This window comes from Xyrauchen texanus, chromosome 3 (genome assembly GCF_025860055.1).
Source record: "Xyrauchen texanus isolate HMW12.3.18 chromosome 3, RBS_HiC_50CHRs, whole genome shotgun sequence".
Classification (NCBI taxonomy): Eukaryota; Metazoa; Chordata; class Actinopteri; order Cypriniformes; family Catostomidae; genus Xyrauchen; species Xyrauchen texanus.
The window spans coordinates 45077487-45098806 of record NC_068278.1 but is presented as its reverse complement, the minus strand read 5'-3'; the positions used below and the strand labels follow the sequence as shown (position 1 = coordinate 45098806).

At 43.8% G+C, this 21320-nt stretch overlaps 1 protein-coding gene across 5 annotated transcripts in view; it reads right to left on the bottom strand.

The window, feature by feature from the left end:
• The window catches only part of gria3a (glutamate receptor, ionotropic, AMPA 3a), an 81808-nt gene that overhangs the window by 13610 nt on the left and 46878 nt on the right, over positions 1-21320 (bottom strand). The window lies entirely within an intron of this gene.

The window sequence follows — 21320 nt, the reverse complement described above, 5'->3', positions numbered from 1 at the left end:
AACTTGTTTTTTGTTTGTTTAGAAAAGTCATGTTGAAATACATTTGTAAAAAATATGATACAACAGGCTTTTGATGTATATCTGTCTATCACCATTACATTACATTTATGCCCACCACAATAAAAAAAACAGAGCTTTGAAAATACTGACGTATAATATTTACAACACATGCAGACTGCTCTCATTGTTTTACATTGCAAGCTTTTACTGTGTCATCTTACTATAATGACCTTTAAAGTCAAGGGTATGTTGTCATCAAAGCAATAGTAAGCAAAATACCACACACTAATGAATTCTTAAACTCAACCTTTCACTTAAATTTCTATGCTGAAAAAATTATTTGAAATGAATGACAAAATATGTGTTTTCAGGCATTTGTACTGCAGGGTATTGACCTGTTTCATGTGACGTCACTGTATGACTACACTGTCATGTTTGTGACCAAAACTCCATATTACCTTCAGTGTGTTGCGCTGTGGGATGCAGAAAGAGTCTTTTATGTTCCTAGTTATAAATCTTGAAATATTGATACTGCTGTTTACTTAGCCAAAATAGTTTTTTTATTCAATAAAGTTATATAGTTATATCTATCAATCCTTTATCAATCTCATTTTGCACAATCATCCAGTGACAAAGAGGGAGAGCAGGGATAAAACACTTGTACGTTTTTGCTAATTTATTCAGACATGTCAATTATCTGTACAAGTGTTAATTATATTTATAACATAATTGAGTCGAATACAATTAAACTGGAAACACATCATAAGATTATGATGAACAGGGGCGGCATTATAATTTTTGGGCCCAATGACAACTTTGCACTCTGGGCCACATATCTTATCGCAATAAAATGTATCATTATTCATAAACGTGAACATAATCATGACTGCACATTCAATAAGAGACACTTAAAACAAAATTGAGTTTGAAAAGATTCATTTAAATAACAAAGAATCTAATAGAAAGAACATATACAATAAATGAACATTTTAGAATGATTGATCATGCAATTTTATTGAGTTGGCAGTGTTTTTCAAATGGAAATATTGGATTTTTATGTTTTAAATGTTGATTTATATCATCTCTTGAAATATCTGAAGCCCCCTCCACCAGCAAAAGTATTAGAATAGAACACATTTTATTCAAGTAAAAAACTGGTAAGATTGGTTCATAATACATAGAGGTCCAGCATTTAAAGCCCTTGATTTAACTTTTTACATTTGAAATAATGAAATCATGGTTAGTCCATGGATGGCTCGTCATTGAGTAGGTCAACGTAACTAGTTTCTATAAAACAATCTAAAGCATTTTGTTATGGAAAACAAACAGTAGCCTAAACACATTTAAAATCTACAATTAAACCACCTTTGTTATTATAAAAACTACAAAGACTCCCCCTTACCATTTTAATAAGAATCTATATCATTTCTTTCAAATCATACCCGTTACTAAGTTGGTGATGCTACAATAATGGCATACATTATGTTTTCTAGCCTTTTCCTCATCAGTGATGTTTATAATGTTGGATCTTCTTAGCCTTTATTGTTCCAAGAAGGCCCACTTCCTAGCCTTTAGGCCCACTGCAGCCTTAGTTTTCTGTTCTTGGCTGACAGAAGTGGAACTTGATGTGGTCTTCTACTGTTATAGCCCATCCAGCTCAATATTCGACATGTTGTACATTGCAGATGCTATTCTGCTCATTACAATTGTACAGAGAGGTTATTTGAGTTACCGTAGCCTTTCTGTCAGCTCGAAGCAGTCTGGCCATCAACAAGGCATTTTTGTCCACAGAACTGCCGCTCACTGGTTGTTTTTTTTGTTTTTTGCACCATTCTCTATACACTCTAGTGACTGTTGCACGTGCAAATCCCAGGAGATCAGCAGTTACAGAAATACTCAAACCAGCTCATCTGGCACCAACTACCATGAAAATTAAGGTCTCTTTAAATAGCACTATGCAACACAATTTTTTTTCACAACTCCCTTTCCTCCCCACAGAGAACTCGGTCCGCTGTGGACAGTCCTACATGTGGTAGTGGTGTCCCTGCTGTCCCAAAGGCAAAGATAGCAGGGAAACTTGGTAAAACCGCCATGGAAACCCATCAGGAATGCCACCATTTTGAATTCTCCTATGACTTCCCAGCCGTACTCATCATACTTCAAGGCATCCAGCAAGATCTTGATATGTGTCCACTTAGGCAGCTGGAACTAAACTGAACTGGTGGGCTTAAGGCCCCTGTATTTATATTACTGGAAATTTCTAGAAAGATGTAGAAGTTACTCCAAGTTTACTCAGCACAGAATCATATCTGGAATGTTCTGGAAAATAGGTAAATTTCAAATGATCACTGTCCTGGTCACAAAAGCAAAGTTTGCGGGGAATAATAGCCATTTTCTATACTTTTGAGGCATAAGCAATTAGGAAATAAAACGTACTACCCAGGAACCAGAAAAAATGTGTTACACGGTGTAATCACTGACAATGTCATTTCCATTCTCTCTCTAAAAAAAAAAAGGAAGAGAGTCTGTCATGCTTGTGGAGCAGTAAGGTGGTACAGTACATCATGAGCTTTTCCAAGGCTATTCTTTTCAGTGACATTACAAATAAGCTTTATCTCAAAAACATGGGAATGTTTCGGTTACGTATGTAACCTCGGTTCCCTGAGATGAAGGGAACGAGACATTGCGTAGCTATGCATATGGGGAGTGCCTTCATACAAAATCTAGTTGAAACCTCTCTACAATAGTGCCAATATTCTAATATTGGGTATGGTGTTTGAGCCCCGCCTGTTTTGGCGCGAAACTATAAAAACAGGTGCACAAACACCATTTCTGCCTGAGAACAAGGAGCGCATAGCTTGTGCCTCAACTCTGAGTCTTGTAGTGTGGCTTGCGTTCGCAATGTCTCGTCTCGTTCGTGTTTTGAGAGGACCATCCTGCTGCAAAACATATGTTTAAGGACACACCATTCTTCCATGCCCATGAGGAGGCCATGCCTCTAGTTGAGTGTGCTTTAACACCAATTGGGCAAGTCTTACCCTGTGACTCATAAGCCAGGGTAATTGCATCGACAATCCAGTGAGAGAGCCTTTGCTTAGAAATGGACATTCCTTTTGTGTCTCATAGCATATAAAGAGCTGATCAGATAGTCTGAACTGGAAAGTGAAGGTTAACCCCTTGCGCTTTGATGGGAATGGTTAGCCCCTTGGGTACTTAGCCTTTCTTGGGTTTGACAGTGGCTCTACTGAGGCCAAACTACAAACATGAATTGTTGACTGATAGTGAATGTAGGTCACAGACTCGTTTTACTGAGAGCAGAGCCAGCAGTAGTGAGGTCTTAACTGAGAGCATGCACAGTTCAACAGAGTCCAAAGGCTGGAAGGGGGGCCCTGCGAGAGCTTTAGGACTAAAGTTAAGTCCCAAGTTGGGACTGTAGCCGGCTGAGGTGGGTTTAATCATCTTGCTCCTTTAAGGAACTTTATGATTAAATCATGCATGCCTATACAGGTGCCAGCTTCCTGTGCGTGACACACAGATATAGTTGCCACATACACTTTGAGTATTGACGGGGTGAGTCCTGCATCTAATCGCTCTTGAAGAAATATTAGAATTTCATGTATGGGGTAGTTTACTGGGTCCTTGCAATGTAAGAGACACCAATCAGTAAACACCTTCCATTTAAGTGTATAGAGGCATCTCATGGACAGTGCTCTGGCATGTAAAATGGTGTACATGACTGAACACGTCAGTTCTGGTGCATGTAGTGCACAGGTTTTCAAACCCTGAGTCGCGACCCTCGGGTGGGTGAGACTCACGAGACTTTAAAAATGGGTCGCCAGGATGATTTAAGGATATTGTTCCAAAAATGTATTTAATTTTAATAATAATAACAAGAATAACTTTGAATAGAAGCACACTGAAATACATCATTCAACTAAATGCAAAATAAATACTGACCCATCAACCACTTTTTTTTTTACCACACGCAGTGCTCAGAACATTATCATGTTGTTGACGCAGCCATTTTTTTCCCCCACTGTGTTGATTCAAAGGCTTCACTAGCATGACATTACGAGCCAGTCTTTCATTTATTTTATGCTGAACATGAGCAGGCCAAAATCAAAAAATACCATTTATGATTTTTTCACAAGAAAAAGAGGGCCTGAGACCAAGACCCCTTCAAATGAAGCAGCAGAAAATGCTGTCAGCCGTCCAAACCTGCTGCACACAGTGGAGATCAGCAGAAAAGATTGTGAAGGCAATGCATGTGAACAGCGTAGCAGTATCAGTACTGATAGTTCTTGCCCATCAAAGAAAAGCCAGAAATCCAGAGTATGGCCATAAAAAGATGATTTTTTTTAAGTTTGGGTTCGTCAACTGTTCCGACGCAGGTCATGCTGCAATAACAATGTGCGTATTATGTGGGGAAAAGTTGCCAAATGAAAGTTTGAAACCAGTAAAGTTGGAAAGACATTTAAGTACACATCATACCAGTCTGGCGGACAAACCATTATCTTTTTTTCAGAGAAAGGCTCAAGAAATTCAGTCATCAGCTTAGGTACTCAGCAGAAGTGTAACACACAATCACAAACTGCACTTGGTATCGTAAAAGTTTCATATCATGTTGCCAAATAAAAAGCACCCCACACAATTGCAGAGAGATTAATATTGCCTTCGGCACTAGACATAGTTTATATAGTTCTGGGTGAAAATGCATCTGAAAAGCTAAAACTAATACCTCATAGTGACAATATTGTGTCACGTCAAATTGGGGATATTGCCCAAAATTTGGAAGAACAGCTTATAGCGAGATTGAAGTCAGCAAAGTATTGTGCTATTCAGATGGACGAGAGCACTGACATTGCATCAAGCACTATGTTATTGGTTTATGTTCGGTATGTTTGGCAACGTGAATTTGTTGAAGATCTTCTGTGCTGCCTAACATTGCCTTCCAGCATGTCAGGAGCACATATATTTGAAGAGTTAAATGTTTTCATGACAAAGTGCAGTCTGGATTGGGCAAATTGCAAAGGCATCCCCAGCGACCAGGCAGCCAACATCACTGGCAAAAATAGAGAAGTTGTCAGAAGAATTAAGGATGCAGCAGGACAGAAATTTTTTTGGAATCATTGTTTTATTCATCATGAAGCTTTGGCATCAAAAGGAATCCCACTTGAGCTGTGAACTACATTAAAAGGTAGTGCTCTTAACAGCGACTTTTCGAGGCCCTGTGTACTGAAATAGGAGCCGAGCACACACATTTGCTCTTTCATACAGATGTGAGATGGCTGTCAAAGGGCATGGTGGTCAGCCGAGTGTATGAATTGAGGGATGAAATATATGCTTTCTTAACTGAGAAACCGTCTCCTCTCGCAGCCTCATTCAGTGATGAGAAATGGCTTTTAACCCTGTCTAATCTTGCTGACATATGTACTGTTCTAAAAGAACTGAATCTAAAATGACAAATTCAGGCTTTCCAGAAGTCACTCGAACTTTGGCAGCTGCGACCCAAAATCCCAAGCTACTATATGTTCCCAACAATGATGAAACATATTGAAGAAAATGGTGTGTCAAAGAAATCGGTCGCTGGCCTGACGTGCCTCATTCAGTCACATCTGGATGCACTGATGGGGAATTTCTCTCACTACTTTCCCCAAGAGAAGTTCAATGAATTAAAAGACAAACGGTGGGTGAAAATCCCTTTGACTTTAAAACCCCAGATTCTATCACTGAACTGAATTTAACTTCTTAGATTATGCAGAATAAGTAGGCCCACCCTTCTCATTAAGTTATATTCATACACACACACACACACACACACACACAATATATATATTTTAGGGTTGTCAATCGATTACATTTTTTAATCGAATTAATGACATGGTGTCCTGATTAATTAATCGCGATTAATCGCATATACAAATATTTGTATAACAATAATTAAATATATAATGATTATACATATTTATATCAATATATAATTATACATAGTTATATTTAAATATTAAAAAGTATATATATATATATATATATATATATATATATATATATATATATATACATAAATAAAAATATTGAGATAATTAAAATGCATTACATTCTTAATCATTGATAAGACAATACAAAAAGCGGCTTTAGAATACAATGTATTGTTTACTACCATATTATTGAACATAATCCATCATTGGCATACAGTTCACAAATATCCATTTCACAAGTGAATTTGTAAATCAGTTGGAGATTTATTATGAGGGCTTGTTTAAGGACCCATCAATTTACACCTGCGTCAGAAATTTTTTAATTTTTTTTATTAATGCTTATAAAACGTTTACATCTAGAGCCAAGAGATATAATAAAACAAACAACAGCAAAAGGGAAAATAAATAAATAAACAGTTTAATAAAAATATCAAATTGTTTACATATTTCAATACACTTTACAGCTTTCTTGTTACTCAAATTGGAAATTGTTCTTAGGTATTGCTGAACCTCTGAATTAAAAATTAAAACTAATGGTTTATAACCACCATACTTACATTTCTGAATATTAAACTTTGCCAACAAAAGCAGAACATTAATAAAAAGAATATTCTTTATGAAGAGATATGTCATAGCTAAAAAAACTAATAAAGTTTTTTCAAAACGAAGTTGAAAGCTGGGAATAATATGATCTCTAACAATCTTGCTGAAATCAGACCAAAAACAAGTCGAGGAGGGACAACCTCTGCAGACCACAAAATGTACAGAATATATCGACATCACAATTAAATCTCTCTACAAGAAAATAATTAGTGAGGTAGTACTTGGTAGAAGTTTGAAGGAAATTTCTTTGATTTTATTCATGATTAAATATTTATGGGTAATTTCCAAATTTTGCACCATCTCCATTCAGCGTCAGCCATGCTTGTGTAGTGTCTCCGGTGCATTGCATCATAAACATAAAATGTTTAGGTTACTGTTTCAAGTTAAATATAGTTTAATACTCAATCTTTAAACACATCTTGAGATCCCTTAGTTCGCATTTGCGCTCCTTCAAGTGTTTTGAACGCAAGAATGTAACGCATGTTTGTGTTGTTCTGCCTACTGAAGTGTTTTATTCACTGTATAAACTCCACGTTGCTCATACAGCTGAAATTTCACTTACTGCCATCTTGAGTAAACAGGTGGTACTACAAGCTTGCATTTCTCAGGACTCTTCCTTATTATGATCCGGGGGCATTGCGATTAAATGCATAAATATTTTAACACGTTATTTTTTTGTAAAATTAAATCGCACTGAATTAACACATTAAATTGACAGCCCAAATAAATAAATAAATACATAAATACATACATACATACATACATACATACATAAATACTGTAACGGTTACCCTGTCTTGTCCCTCTGTTGCCCTTTGTTTGTAATTTTGTCACTTTTGGTATTCCTTAGTTTTCACTTTCGTCACCCTTGTACCTCCATAGTCTTGTGTTCACTGTTCATTGTTTTCACCTGCCCTTGTTAATTTGCCTTTGGTTTCTGTTAATCACATTGTTATCTTGTTTGAGTTCTGTTCTTTCATTGGTCCCTTTTTCCCTGTCTGTGTATTTATACCCTGTGTCTTTGTTCAGTCTTCGTCGATCGTTGTTTGATGTTAACCCGGTGTATCTTTCCCTCCCGAGTTCCCTGTTCGTGTCTACCTTGGTCAGCTTACTCAGTTTATGTTTCATTTCCCCATCGTGGGTTGTTACTTTGTGTTTTCTTATTCTAATAAAGTTCAAACTGCGTTTGGATCCTCATTTCCTCGTCTGCCTCGTTACTCAGCATAACAGAACGATCGACCAACTATGGATCCAGCAGTTATACGGGCCAACTGCCGGTTGCTCAACCTCAAACAAGAGGGCCGCCCTGTTTAAGACCACATCAGCGACTTCCTCGCGCTGGCGAAATTCACAGACTTCCCGGACTCAGCCCTGGTGGTCTTCTTCAGGGACACTTTACACGGTTCAGCTCAGGGAGCGTTTGCGCCGGCAACGCTTGGTTGGACTCTCCACGACTTCCTGGAGGCGACCTTACTGGTCTGCGGCTCACCCTACACCGTGGTCTTCGCCGAGGAGGATTCCACCTCTCCTCCCACTGTGGTGACTCCCCAGTCGTCCTTGGCGCTTCCTGTCGCGCCAGCCCCACCTGTCAGCGAGCCCGTCCCCACGCCAGTCGCCTTCCATGAGCCAGCGCGGCCCACTGCGTCTGCTCGGAGGAGGGAGAGAAGACGGGCTTACGCCTCCCGGCCCGCGCCAGCCCCGGTCTGCGAGCCAGAGCCCACGCATGTCACGGTGAGCGAGCTAAAGCCCACGCATGTCACTGTGAGCGAGCCTGAGCCCTCGACCGCCCCCGAGCCAGTGCCTGTAGCCTCAGACGTCAGTGAGCCAGTGCCGTTAGCCTCGACCGTCCCTGAGCCAGTGCCGTTAGCCTCGACCGTCCCTGAGCCAGTGCCGTTAGCCTCGACCGTCCCTGAGCCAGTGCCGTTAGCCTCGACCGTCCCTGAGCCAGTGCCGTTAGCCTCGACCGTCCCTGAGCCAGCGCCTGTAGCCTCGACCGTCCCTGAGCCAGCGCCTGTAGCCTCGACCGTCCCTGAGCCAGCGCCTGAATCCTCGACCGTCCCTGAGCCAGCGCCTGAATCCTCGACCGTCCCTGAGCCAGTGCCTGAAGCCTCGACCGTCCCTGAGCCAGTGCCTGAAGCCTCGACCGTCCCTGAGCCATTGCCTGAAGCCTTGACCGTCCAAGAGCCAGTGCCAGTAGCCGTGACCGTCCAAGAGCCAGCGCCAGTAGCCGTGACCGTCCAAGAGCCAGCGCCAGTGGCCGTGACCGTCCAAGAGCCAGCGCCAGTGGCCGTGACCGTCCAAGAGCCAGCGCCAGTGGCCGTGACCGTCCAAGAGCCAGTGCCAGTGGTCGTGCCCATCCTAGAGCCAGCACCTCTCGAGCCTTCCAGGGCTCCTCCTCCCGAGTCTTCCAGGGCTCCGCCTCCCAAGTCTCTCGAGTCTTCTAGGGCTCCTCCTCCCGAGCTTTCCAGAGCTCCGCCTTCCGAGTTTCCCCAGCTTTCCAGAGTTCCGCCTTCCGAGTTTCCCGAGCTTTCCAGAGCTCCGCCTTCCGAGTTTCCCGAGCTTTCCAGAGCTCCGCCTTCTGAGCTTTCCAGAGCTCCACCTTCTGAGCTTTCCAGAGCTCCGCCTCCTGGGCTTTCCAGAGCTCCGCCTTCCGAGCTTCCCAGAGCTCCACCTCTCAAGCCTCTCGAGCCTTCCAGGGCTCCGCCTCTCGAGCCTACCAGGGCTCCGCCCCTCAAGCCTCTCGAGCCTCCCAGAGCTCCGCTTCTCAACCCTCTCGAGCCTACCAGGGCTCCGCCCCTCAAGCCCCTCGAGCCTTCCAGGGCTCCGCCTCTCAAGTCTCTCGAGTCTTCCAGGACTCCGTCTCTCAAGCCTCCTAAGCTTTCCAGAGCTCCGCCCCCTGAGCTTCCCAGAGCTCCGCCTCTCAAGCCTTCCAGGGCTCCGCCCCTCAAGCCTCTCGAGCCTGCCAGGGCACCGCCCCTCAAGCCTCTCGAGCCTGCCAGGGCACCGCCCCTCAAGCCTCTCGAGCCTTCCAGGGCTCCGCCTCTCGAACCTCTCGAGCCTTCCAGGGCTCCGCCTCCTGAACCTCTCGAGCCTTCCAGGGCTGCGCCTCTTGAGCCTTCCAGGGCTCCGCCCCCGAGTCTCCTACGGATCCGCCCCCAGAGCCTCTCGAGCCTCCTGCAGCTCCGCCTACGGGGCCTCCTGCGGCTCCACCCCCAGAGCCTCCTACGGCTCCGCCTCCAGAGCCTCCTATTGCTCCGCCTCTCGATCCACTCAAGCCTTTGACGGCTCCGCCCCCAGAGCCTCTTGAGCCTCCTACGGCTCCGCCTCTCGAGCCACTCAAGCCTTCGACGGCTCCGCCCTCAGAGCCTCCCGAGCCTCCTATGGCTCCGCCTCCCGAGACTCCTCCGGCTTCGCCTCTCGAGCCACTCAAGCCTTCGACGGCACCGCCTCCCGAGCCTCCTACGGCTCCGCCGCTCGAGCCACTCAAGCCTTCGACGGCTCCGCCCTCAGAGCCTCCTATGGCTCCGCCTCCCGAGCCTCCTCCGGCACCGCCTCTCAAGCCACTCAAGCCTTCGACGGCTCCACCCTCAGAGCCTCCTACGTCTCTGCCCCCAGAGACTCCAGAGTCTTCCTGGTCTCCGCTCCTAGAGCCTCCCACGGCGCCGCCTACCCCGGCTCCGCCTCCTGAGCCTCCTTCGGTTCCACCTCCTGAGCCTCCCTCAGCTCTGCCTTCTGGGCCCTCTGAGCCATCACCTCCCTCGGCTCCGCCTCAGAGGTCCTCCTTGGCTCCGCCTCACGCGGCTCCGCAGGCCCCCCCTGTGGCCACTCCATCTCCTAGGCCACCAAAACTGGCCTCTGTCCTGTGGTCATCGCCCAGGTCCCCTGAACCGGCCCTTGGCCCACGACCACCTCCCAGGCCACCAAAGCCGGCCTCTATCCTGTGGCCTCCTCCCAGGCCTCCTGACCCGGTCCCTGTCTTGTGGCCACCTCCCAGGGCTTCTGACTCTGTTCCCGTCCTGTGGCCTCTTCCCAGGCCCCCTGACCCAGTCCCTGTCCTGTGGCTTCTCCCCAGATCTCCTGACCCAGCCCCAGTCCCGTGGCCTCTTCCCAGGCCCCCTGATCCAGTCCCTGTCCTGTGGCCTCCACCCAGGCCTCCTGACCCTGTTCCCGTCCTGAGTCCTCCCTCCTGGCCTCCTCCCAGGTTCCCCAAACCTGTCCTTGCCCGGTGGCCAGCTCCCAGACCATCAAAACCTGTCCCTGCCCGGTCGATACCTCCCTGGCCCCCTAACCCTCATCTCCACTTGTGCCCCCATGGACTGTCTCACCTTCATTCGTGCCCTCGTGGACTGTCTCATTTCCCCCCCGGACTTCCTATCTGCCCCTGGCACCTCCCGGACCTGCCTGTCTTGCCCTCTGTGCCCCCCGGACTTCCTGCCTGCCCAGTGTGCCCCCCTGGTCTGCCTGTCTGCCCATGTGCCCACTTGTACTGTCTGTTTGCCCCTGGTGCCCTCATGTTGTTCTTGTGGATTTTTGTCTTTTGTTGTGTGTTATTAAGGATCGTCTGGTATCCGATCCTTAAGGGGGGGGGCTATGTAACGGTTACCCTGTCTTGTCCCTCTGTTGCCCTTTGTTTGTAATTTTGTCACTTTTGGTATTCCTTAGTTTTCACTTTCGTCACCCTTGTACCTCCATAGTCTTGTGTTCACTGTTCATTGTTTTCACCTGCCCTTGTTAATTTGCCTTTGGTTTCTGTTAATCACATTGTTATCTTGTTTGAGTTCTGTTCTTTCATTGGTCCCTTTTTCCCTGTCTGTGTATTTATACCCTGTGTCTTTGTTCAGTCTTCGTCGATCGTTGTTTGATGTTAACCCGGTGTATCTTTCCCTCCCGAGTTCCCTGTTCGTGTCTACCTTGGTCAGCTTACTCAGTTTATGTTTCATTTCCCCATCGTGGGTTGTTACTTTGTGTTTTCTTATTCTAATAAAGTTCAAACTGCGTTTGGATCCTCATTTCCTCGTCTGCCTCGTTACTCAGCATAACAAATACACACACACACACACACACACTCACACACACACATTACATACATTACATACTAGTATTGTTATTGCTTGACTTTTGACTGCAACATTTTAAGTAGTGGTTGTGTATATGGGTTGCATCAATTTAAAAAGAAATAAAAAGGTTCACTCTTTTTTGATTGTGCCTCGTGCCTGAAAGATGAGATCCCTCCTTAGTAGTATTTATCATGGTGAGCTATACAGCATCTCAACCATTTCCTTGTCCTCTCAGACTTTGCATTAGCATTTGAGTGAATAAGGCATACCGGGGGAAAAGCATTTTTGCTTTCACCGGCCATTTGTGTGCCATTGCGTCTGTTCCCACCGGGGCTTGGGACTTTGAATACCAGAGTGGACGGTGGGCATTCTCCACTGAGGCAAATAGATAGATTTCTGCTTTGCTGAATATTTAGCAAATCTTTAGTTCAGTTTAAGGATGAAGTGTCCATTTACCCAGTTTCACCCCTTGGCGTGACAGTAGGCCTGTGCCGTAATTCGGGCGGCCTGGGACATATGTCGCTCTCAGGGAGAGGAGATGATGCTCGCTCCATAGGAGGAGGCGACGCGCCAGTCTCAACAGTGGTGGTGAATGAGTTCCGCCTTGGCTGTTTATATATGCCACAACTGTCCTGTTGTCTGAGTTAACCAGGACATGACAGCTCGCTATTTCTGACTGAAAAGCCTTTAAGACTAGAATTACAGCCAATAGCTCTAGGTTGTTGATGTGCCACACCCTCCGCTTACCTGTCCAGGTGCCAAAAGTCGGGCATCCATACAGCGGAGGGATATAGTGATGCACATATAGTCAAGCACATCGTGGCACACAGTGTGAAGAGGTCTCATGTGTAAGAGACCTAATGGAATGATGGCAGATGCCACCGCCATAAATTCCAATGCTTTCTGTTACAGCTTCAGTGGAAGAGTTCTCCCCAGTTTGAACTGTAGAATGACTGAAGCAGTAAGTCTCTGTGCTGGCATAACAAAGCCTCTGATTGTCTAGGAAACAGCCAATCGTCAAGGTACTTCAAGATGCGTATGCTGCTCAGTCTCAGAGAGGCGAGAACTGCATTGATGCAATTTGTGAATATGCGAGGAGCCAGAGACAGTCCAAAGGACTTTGAATTGATATGCTGTTCCCTTGAATGCAAATCTCCAAAACATCCTGTGATGTCGTATAATTTGGATACGAAAAGATGCATCCTTCAGATCTATTGACCCAAACCAATCGTGTAGGCATAAGATCCGTTTCTTAGTAATAATTTTGAATGGGCGCTTTATGAATGCGCGATTTAAATGTCTCAGATCCAGGATTGGCCAAAGTCTGCTGTCTTTCTTTGGAACATTATTGGGAATGTGTAAGCATCTTGTGCATTTGCAACTAATGCTGTATTCTTTTTTGCACTTATTGCATTTTTTATTGCATTTATTTGAGTGCAAGACACAGAAACAACATTCTGAACAACAATATTCCTTTCCCAACAAACAATAGTGGAGAGATGGGGAACAGTGTTTTGTGTCTCCATTCAAGCCTGTTTTGGAGCAAACCCAGAGGGAACGACTTATTTCCCTGCGGAAAGCAGGGCTCTGCTTCAAAGGGTTGTGCCCATCAGGAGCACTTTTGCTGCGTGTGCTGATATGCAGGTGCTGGTGAGGCAGCAGGTATGGGGCCTTTAGTCGGGACTTATTCACTACTTATTCAAAGAGGCCGGCTGGAGCATGCAGAGTGGCTCTTTCCTTATCACTCATTTCTGTGAGGGTAAGCCATATATGTCGATCCAGAACTGCCAGGTTTCCCATGGACTTGACGATGGCCTGCGCTGTGACTTTCGTAGCATGCAGCACTAATTCTGTAGTGGTGTAGAGCTCTTTAAATGCCTCTAAATCGAAGCCATGCTCGGCCATTTGCCTTAGGTTTGCCGCTACTACCTCCTCCACAAGGGGTAATTAGGCATAACCGTTTTCTTCCCTGTGATCCACATTAAAGAGGATGGCATCACTGGACTTGGATAGTTCTTTATGAACTTCAGGGAAGAATGGGGCGGACTGCTGGAATCATTCATCGAGGCAAGACTGTTCAGGTTTCTCTGGGGGAGACCACTCAAGGTGAAGCTCTCCGACTGCCCTTGTAAGGATGCGGAGCATCTCCCGGTCAGTGGCGTGTGCAAGTTGCACGCCCTCGCTGGGGGGAGGGGGTGGCAGCATCATCCACTGGCCACTCACCTAATGCAGAGAGAGACATGATGACATCGTCATTATTATCCCCAGCATCAGAACCGCTGCACGAGACGAGGCCGCCTGCTCGTCTCAGGAGCTCGTCTCGCACAAAGCGTATCGGAAAACATGCGCTTTGGAGAGATTGGGTGCCGCGTGGGGCATGTGCCGCCAAAAGGACCACCTCAAAGTCATCTTGCTCGACCTCACTGTCATCTCCCTGTGTGAATCCTCAGGTATCACAGAAGAGGCGGGTGGGAGGGCACGTGGGTTCTAAATGAGCTAAACCAGCAAGACTTTTCAAGTACGGTTTATACTGGTCCACCAGCCAGACCAGCTCCAAACCAGCACTGACCACCATAAACAAATGGGAATCTCGTTACTACACCTATATTTTTGAAAAAAATATTTTTAAATGGCTCATTGAACGCATCACATCACTACTTGTGAAATTAACACTAGAGTAGCTAAAAAAATAAATAAATAAATACTTATTACCAGTCACAAAAATCGTGAGTAAAACAGCTGATCAGTTCAAAAACAATTTTTCTTCACCCTGTTCCTCACACAATGCTATCTTATGACATCTAAACACTGAATGTAGTGCATGACTTTTAAGGCAGATACATTTTAAAGTTTGCAATACAGAACCACCTACAATTACAAGTTTGTTCGGGCATGGTCAAATTGTGCAGTAGCTAAACTGATAGAGCATTGCACTTGTGATGCAAAGGACCAAGGTACAAGTCTTGAAAAGCATGCAAGTCAACACGTGAGCCGAAAGTGTCATAGAAGCACCACAAAATTACTTACTTCAGCTATTGTATTTTTTTTTTTATCTCACATTTGCTTTTTATGACACTCTCGTTTAGGTTTGGAAATAAATTTTAGAGTAGGGAGGTATGCTTTACTGATGTAAAACTTGAATGAGTATTAAAATTAAAAACCTTGAACAAAATGTAACCTGCTCGAGGTGGAGAATAAAACTCTGAAATGCTGCGATACATGTATGGAACCACGCAATATTATTTTGCAAAAATGTCGACACAGTCACGCAATTTTCATTAATTCAGGCTGACTATAACTCAGCTTGGAACCGCATGGAAATTCATTCTGGTCTAGTTGGCCTTTTCATTAGAGATAACAACCAATCTCCAGTTTTCAAACACGCAAAGATCTTCTTCGGAAGTTCAAAGAACAGCATGCTGACAGCTATTAGAAAGCATCTTCGTTTTGTAATATATTTTGTAATTTCAGCCAACTTGCTCCTCTTCCAGGAGAGAGGCAACTTTCCAACAGGGGGAAAATGTATTGAAAAAAGTAAAAAATTAACAAACCTGCAAATTAAAAGGCTATTTTGAGGGTTGTGTCACACACGACTCTCACACAGAGAGAGAGAAAGCGTTCATTTAAGACTTTTGAGGCCAATCAAGTCTAAAACATAGATCAAAATATTCTCTGTGTTCATCTCTTGCGAGAATAGCTATAAATGGCCATGTAGCAGACAGGATATCTCTGGAGAAAACACACACCTAAGTTTTTTAGGACAAACACACACTCCTGCTTTTATAGGACACACTATTAGACACACATACATATCATACAACTTGTAAGTAGGTTAACTTGACCTCCAAACAGCTGGTGTATGAGTGCAAGTGTGTGTGTATGTGTGTGTGTGTGTGTGTGTGTGTGTGTGTGTGTGTGTGTGTGTGTGTTCGGAAGTGACTCACCTCAATCCGGGTGGCGGAGGACGAATCTTGTTGCCTCCGCGTATGAGACCTTCAATCTGCGCATATTATCACGTGGCTCGTTGAGCGCGCAACGACAGAGCTTTCTTAACTACTATTGGTTGAAAATGGCATTACATTTTACATTATGAGGCAAATTTTGCCACCTGGATTTAATTTTCAAAGGCCATTTTTTCCCAATTATTTAAAACATAAAATGTGTCTCATACATTTATGTCAAATACTTTAATTTAATACTGTAATTCGTTAATACAAATTCTCAAGTTTGATAACTTATTACTTCTTACCCTTAAAATATAACTAATATAAACTCATACTTAATGCAAAAATACATACATCTGGGACTACAATAGATAGTTAAGATATACGCCCCGCCCCAGACATACGGGTATAAAGGGAAGCGGGGCAGCGAGTGTCAGTCAGGATTTTGCACTGAGGAGCCGAAAATAAGGTACGGCCGTTTACAGTGGTAGGTCTAGTGCTGTGGCAGGAGGGACACAACGTCTCGTTCCCTCCCTCGGGGAATGGAGGTTACAACAGTAACCATGACGTTCCCCTTCTGTCACTCACTCGACGTTGTGTCGAATGAAGTGACACAAGGGGTCCCATCTAAAAACGGTGCAAGCAGGCTACTGCGTGCTAGAGGCAACTGTGTCAGCTGCACGTAGCCCTCCCCAACGCCCCCAAAGAGGTGTCACATACAGACCTTAGGTTCCCCGCACCCCTGAGGGGGGGAACAGGCACTACATGACTAGCATGGGAGCAAGCCCGGCAGCCGCGCCTTTTCTCTCACTATGTCTCTCACATAGGACGTGAAGCGGCTGGGGCTATCATAACACTATGAAATGCTTCGGGGAAGGCAGTCTTTCCCGGTCCTATTCTTTCATGGGGAAAAGACCCTGTGGAGGCCACATCCTGCCCAGTCTAGGGGGAGGTAACATGTGGCAAATACACCATGAGGGTTGTGAAGCCGTACGTGGGAAATGGCGTGGTGGTAGGTCCAGCCTAATTGGGGGGACTCTACAAGCACGGCGACCGGGGCAGCGGGGCTGCCCAAGGGAAAAGCGGGTCCGCCGACCATACCGAGGGAAATAAATCACGGGAAGTTTGCCTGAAAAGGGAACTAAGCCCATCGAGCCCGACCCCAGTACAGAGCACCTGTGACTCGTAGTGGGTCTGGCCGCGAATTGCTCTGCTGAATTCGCCGGCCAGAAGGGAGGAGAACATTCAGGGAAATGCGGCAAATGAAACCAGGACTCTCTTCCCGGCCCTCCACCGGGGAACGGATTGGTCTTGGTACCAGCTCTGGAGCGAACGTCTGACTGCCTGGGTCGCCCGTCTCAGGAGCTTTCCTGGTCCTGGAAGGGGTCCTGGAGGCGGGCAGACTCGTAGGTGGCAGCCCAGATGAGTCATCAGCATCAGATGCCGCTGTGACGCTCTCCGATGTAGTGGCGATGTCGTCATCCAATTCCAGGGGCTCAAGGGAGAATGCAAGGCAAGCCGCACTCATCCCGAGCTCGGAAGGAAGCAAGCAAGCTTGGATGGAACACGCAAGCATGCCAGCAAGCTCGCATCCAGGAACTACACAGAGGCGGAAAGACATCTTTAAAAAGATGCGTCCTGAAAAGGACGTTCGATGCCTGCTGTGTATTGCTCTTTTATGTGTTTATGACTCAAACTCTTTTAGAGGAAATAAACTCTTTTTAGGAGGAGAAACACTATTTCGGGCAAAGAAAGTGCTGTCGAAGCGCCCAGGGGCTTAGACTGCACAGCGTGCAGAGAGAACGGCAGCTGGAAACGCGCCATAGATCCAACAGCAGTGCTTATCGCCAGTAGAGGTGAGTGAAACAGTGGAGAACACAGCTTGTTGTTGCTCAACCGTTCGGCACCGAAGAAAAACTCAGGTTCAGAGGTACGTTTGGCTTGTGTCACTTCATTCGACACAACGTCGAGTGAGTAACAGAAGGGGAACTATATCAGATGTTAAAAATAAAAAAACAGAATAATTAATTATTTGTTAATTCATTCATTTTTGTCATTTTCAGATTACAATAACCTCAAGTCATGTGTGTTTTTCTATTTAATATGATATTACACTGATTATAATTGCCCATCGCCTTAGTATCTTGCTTTTTTATCATCTAGTGTTTTCCCTAAACACTAAAACTCTAAGCAGCATCTACTGGCTAAGAAAGAAAGGACAACAGAATTCACTTTAATTGCCTGTGTATGTTTTGTAATAGCTGCAATAATAAGTTATGAACACAAGGTGGAGACTGTCAATAACAGCTCTCCCATCACAATCAATTCAACTCTTTGTCAGCTGCTCTCCCCGTCATAACTGCTCTCATCCAGTCTGTTTGAAGATGACAACTTATGAAAGAGAGAAGTGCAGAGGGCACCACATTTCATGTGTTCTCTCTCTCTACCTGTCTCTCGCCATTCAATAGTGGGTGTGTGAGGTGACAGTGTAGTGTGAGTGAGTCACTGATTATGTGTATGTGTATGCTTTCACACACATGCGTATACACACACACACACACACACACACACACACACATTAGAGAGTAATCATGACATTAAGGTGGAATGACAGGATGAGCTCATCAGTAGTGGTGTATCTGGGTCATCTTAAAACTACCCTGTTCCCTGTCATCTCCAACACGCACACATATACACTTTCTCCCTTTGGCTTCAGATTCAGTAAAACATGTTTTTGTCAAACTTGGAGACATGTCTATAATGACTGCATGTCATTGCCAAGAGTCAAATGTTTCTTGCAGATAAATACTTATAAATGTTCTTTCCTTGTCTGTTACTTATTCAGTTTGTATTTCAGCTCTTTAAGGCTGCCATCAACTTTCATTCCAGCCTCCTTATGTATATTAGCATTGTGGTGACAAGTGAGTTTTTTTTTTCCTAACCAATTGCAATCATGACAAGTGAAAATATATTTTGTTGCTTTGCACTGGGTAGCTGGGCCCACAATGAAATCTCATTGATCCCAAATCCCGCTCCACAAATCAAGCGTAACATTTAAGTTCCTCTCGTGAAATAAAACAATAAAGTGCAACATTTTGGTTCCAGAAGTAAAAATCCCATACATTTTCTCCATAGACTAATATTTGTAGTCAGTTAGGCAGTTAAGAGTGACAGGATGTTGAAGGAGAGAGGGTGGTTGGATTGGGACATGACCCAGGTCGGACCAAATGAAATTCCAGGAATCCCTGTTTATGGCATGGCACATCTTTAACTGTAACTGTTAAGGCAAGGAAAAGAAGCTCAATTTTGATTGGATCATGGTGGACTAACACAAACTGTTGCCAAGCAGCCATCAGATAAGCTGCTTGGACAACTACCAGACACCTCAGAAAGAAGGCCCCGGACCTTCCAACACATTGGAAAAGTCTTCTCATTGGTCAATAAGTAGTCTCTTATCACTGAAATCCTGAGCAAACATCTCAAACCCTCCATCCTAAGTCTTGAGCTAAGGACCATAAAAATTCCTCAAGACCTCTCAAAGCAGCATTACCACTTACCACGTATATAATTGACGCCAGGTTTAAAGGTTAAAAAAACACTTATTCAAGATTATTTTAATTTTATTTCAGTTAGATTCAGAGCCATGGATTTTTATTTTATCTTAGTTTGCTTTTTCAATTATGTTATTTATTTATTTTATTTTTTCAGTTTACGAAAATGTTTTTTTCATTTAGATTAAGTCTTCCTTTTGGGTAATAACCATATGGTTCGGATTCCCCATACCAGAGGATAACTACAGAAATACTAGCGACAAGGATTAGCTCTGGAAGCAAATCTTCTCATTAAGTTTCTTCAAGAAAGAATCAGCAAAAGACATTAATCTTTCCACATCACCTCACAAATACGGGAATATTACGCACAGCAGAGAATTTCATATCGAACAGTGATCGCCTCGAACTGTATTGTTGATGCATTGCTTTGCTGTAACAACAGTACATAAAAAGACTATACCTAAAGCATTAAAGAGACTAAACTTCTTGCAGAGGATTTTACTGTGCTGACACATAACACAAAATAGCACTCTAAGAAGTTGCCTCTCTCAATTAATTTGAGAACTGGATCTCCCATTAGAATCATAATGACTAAAAATAACTCCACTAATCCACGAGTCAGTCAGTTAAACATCTAGTCGATTAGTCAACCACCCCTAGATATTTCAACTTAAAAAAAAAAATCTTGTTTAATCTTGTGTCTGTCTCTTTATACTCTCAAACTACTTATATATTTGTACATATCTGATCATTTGAGGTACAATTATAAGATATTGTTTCTATACTTATAATTAACAACTTAATATCGATAGTTTTATTTATTTCCATTACTCTTAATTCAGTTACATCATACCCAATGCTTCATGTGATTGTAGTTCATTTCCTAAATAAAGATGTTAAATACTTTCGTCTTTTTGTCCAATTTTCAAATACCTTTTTCTTCAAATCATAGCTTGCAATCTTGCAATCTCAGAGCTCTTTCATTTAAGATTTCATGAAATCCCTATAAAAAAAATCATCGTAAAAACACTTCCGGAACCAAGACAAAGTGGGTAGACACTGTTGTGCTCTATTGATGAAATGACTGTGACGTCACACAGCAAGTAAACATGCTTCTAGGTTCTTCTAAAAAGTAGCATTATATGGTGGTTATGGGCAATGCTACAGTTTTAACTATCAGTTAAGCATTATCAAATGTAATAATGTTTTTAATGTTAAAAAAGGGATATCTATGGTTTATAGTGAAATAAGAAATGTTTGTTTTAACACTATGGTCCTAGTAAAGTGCCAAACCAGTCTGGCCATTCTCAGTGGACCTCTCTCATCAACAAGGCGTTTCTATCTGCAGAACTGCTGCTCACTGGATGGTTTTTGTTTTTGGCACCATTCTGAATAAATTCTAGAGACTGTTGTGTGTGAAAATCCCAGGAGTTCAGCAGCTACAGAAAAACTCAAACCAGCCTGTCTGACAACAACAATCATGTCACAGTTGAAATCACTGAGATCAAATTTTTCCCCATTCTAATGGTTGATGTGGGCATTAACTGAAGCTCCTGACCCGTATCTGCATGATTTTATGCATTGCACTGCTGCCACACGATTAGCTTATTAGATAATTGCATAAATAAGAAGATGTATAGGTGTACCTAATAAAGTGTTCAGTGAGTGTATGTGCAAAGACATATTTTAAAAGTAGCATTTTAAGTTTAATTTGCATATCCTTTCACAAACAGCCAGTATGTTATGCGCCTCCAGGAAATTAAGGTGCATTTTGGAAATTAAAAACAGCCATTTGCAATCAGATTTTGTGTGATTCCATAGTGAAAGGTTCAAATCTTCCAACAGTAGCTGCGGGGCAAATCGGGCTAACAATGACTGGGACCATGAAATACCATAATTTATGTCAAAACCTGAGTTTGTCCTGATCCACATTCCTGATGGAAATCTAAGGAAGCCCCACAAACAGAACTATTTTTTTATGTTTTCAGCTTAATTTCAGCTAAACAGACATTGAAAGGAGTACTTTTCTGGGATAATAAAAGATCCTGGAAGTGCTGCCGCTGAGTATTTATAAAAAGTAACTTTATCTATAAATACCAAATAGGTTCTGATTAGCTGTGATTGTGTTGCATCCTGTAGCTTTTTCACTTTAAATGTTGACAGAAAAAATTATTGTTGCCGGAAACA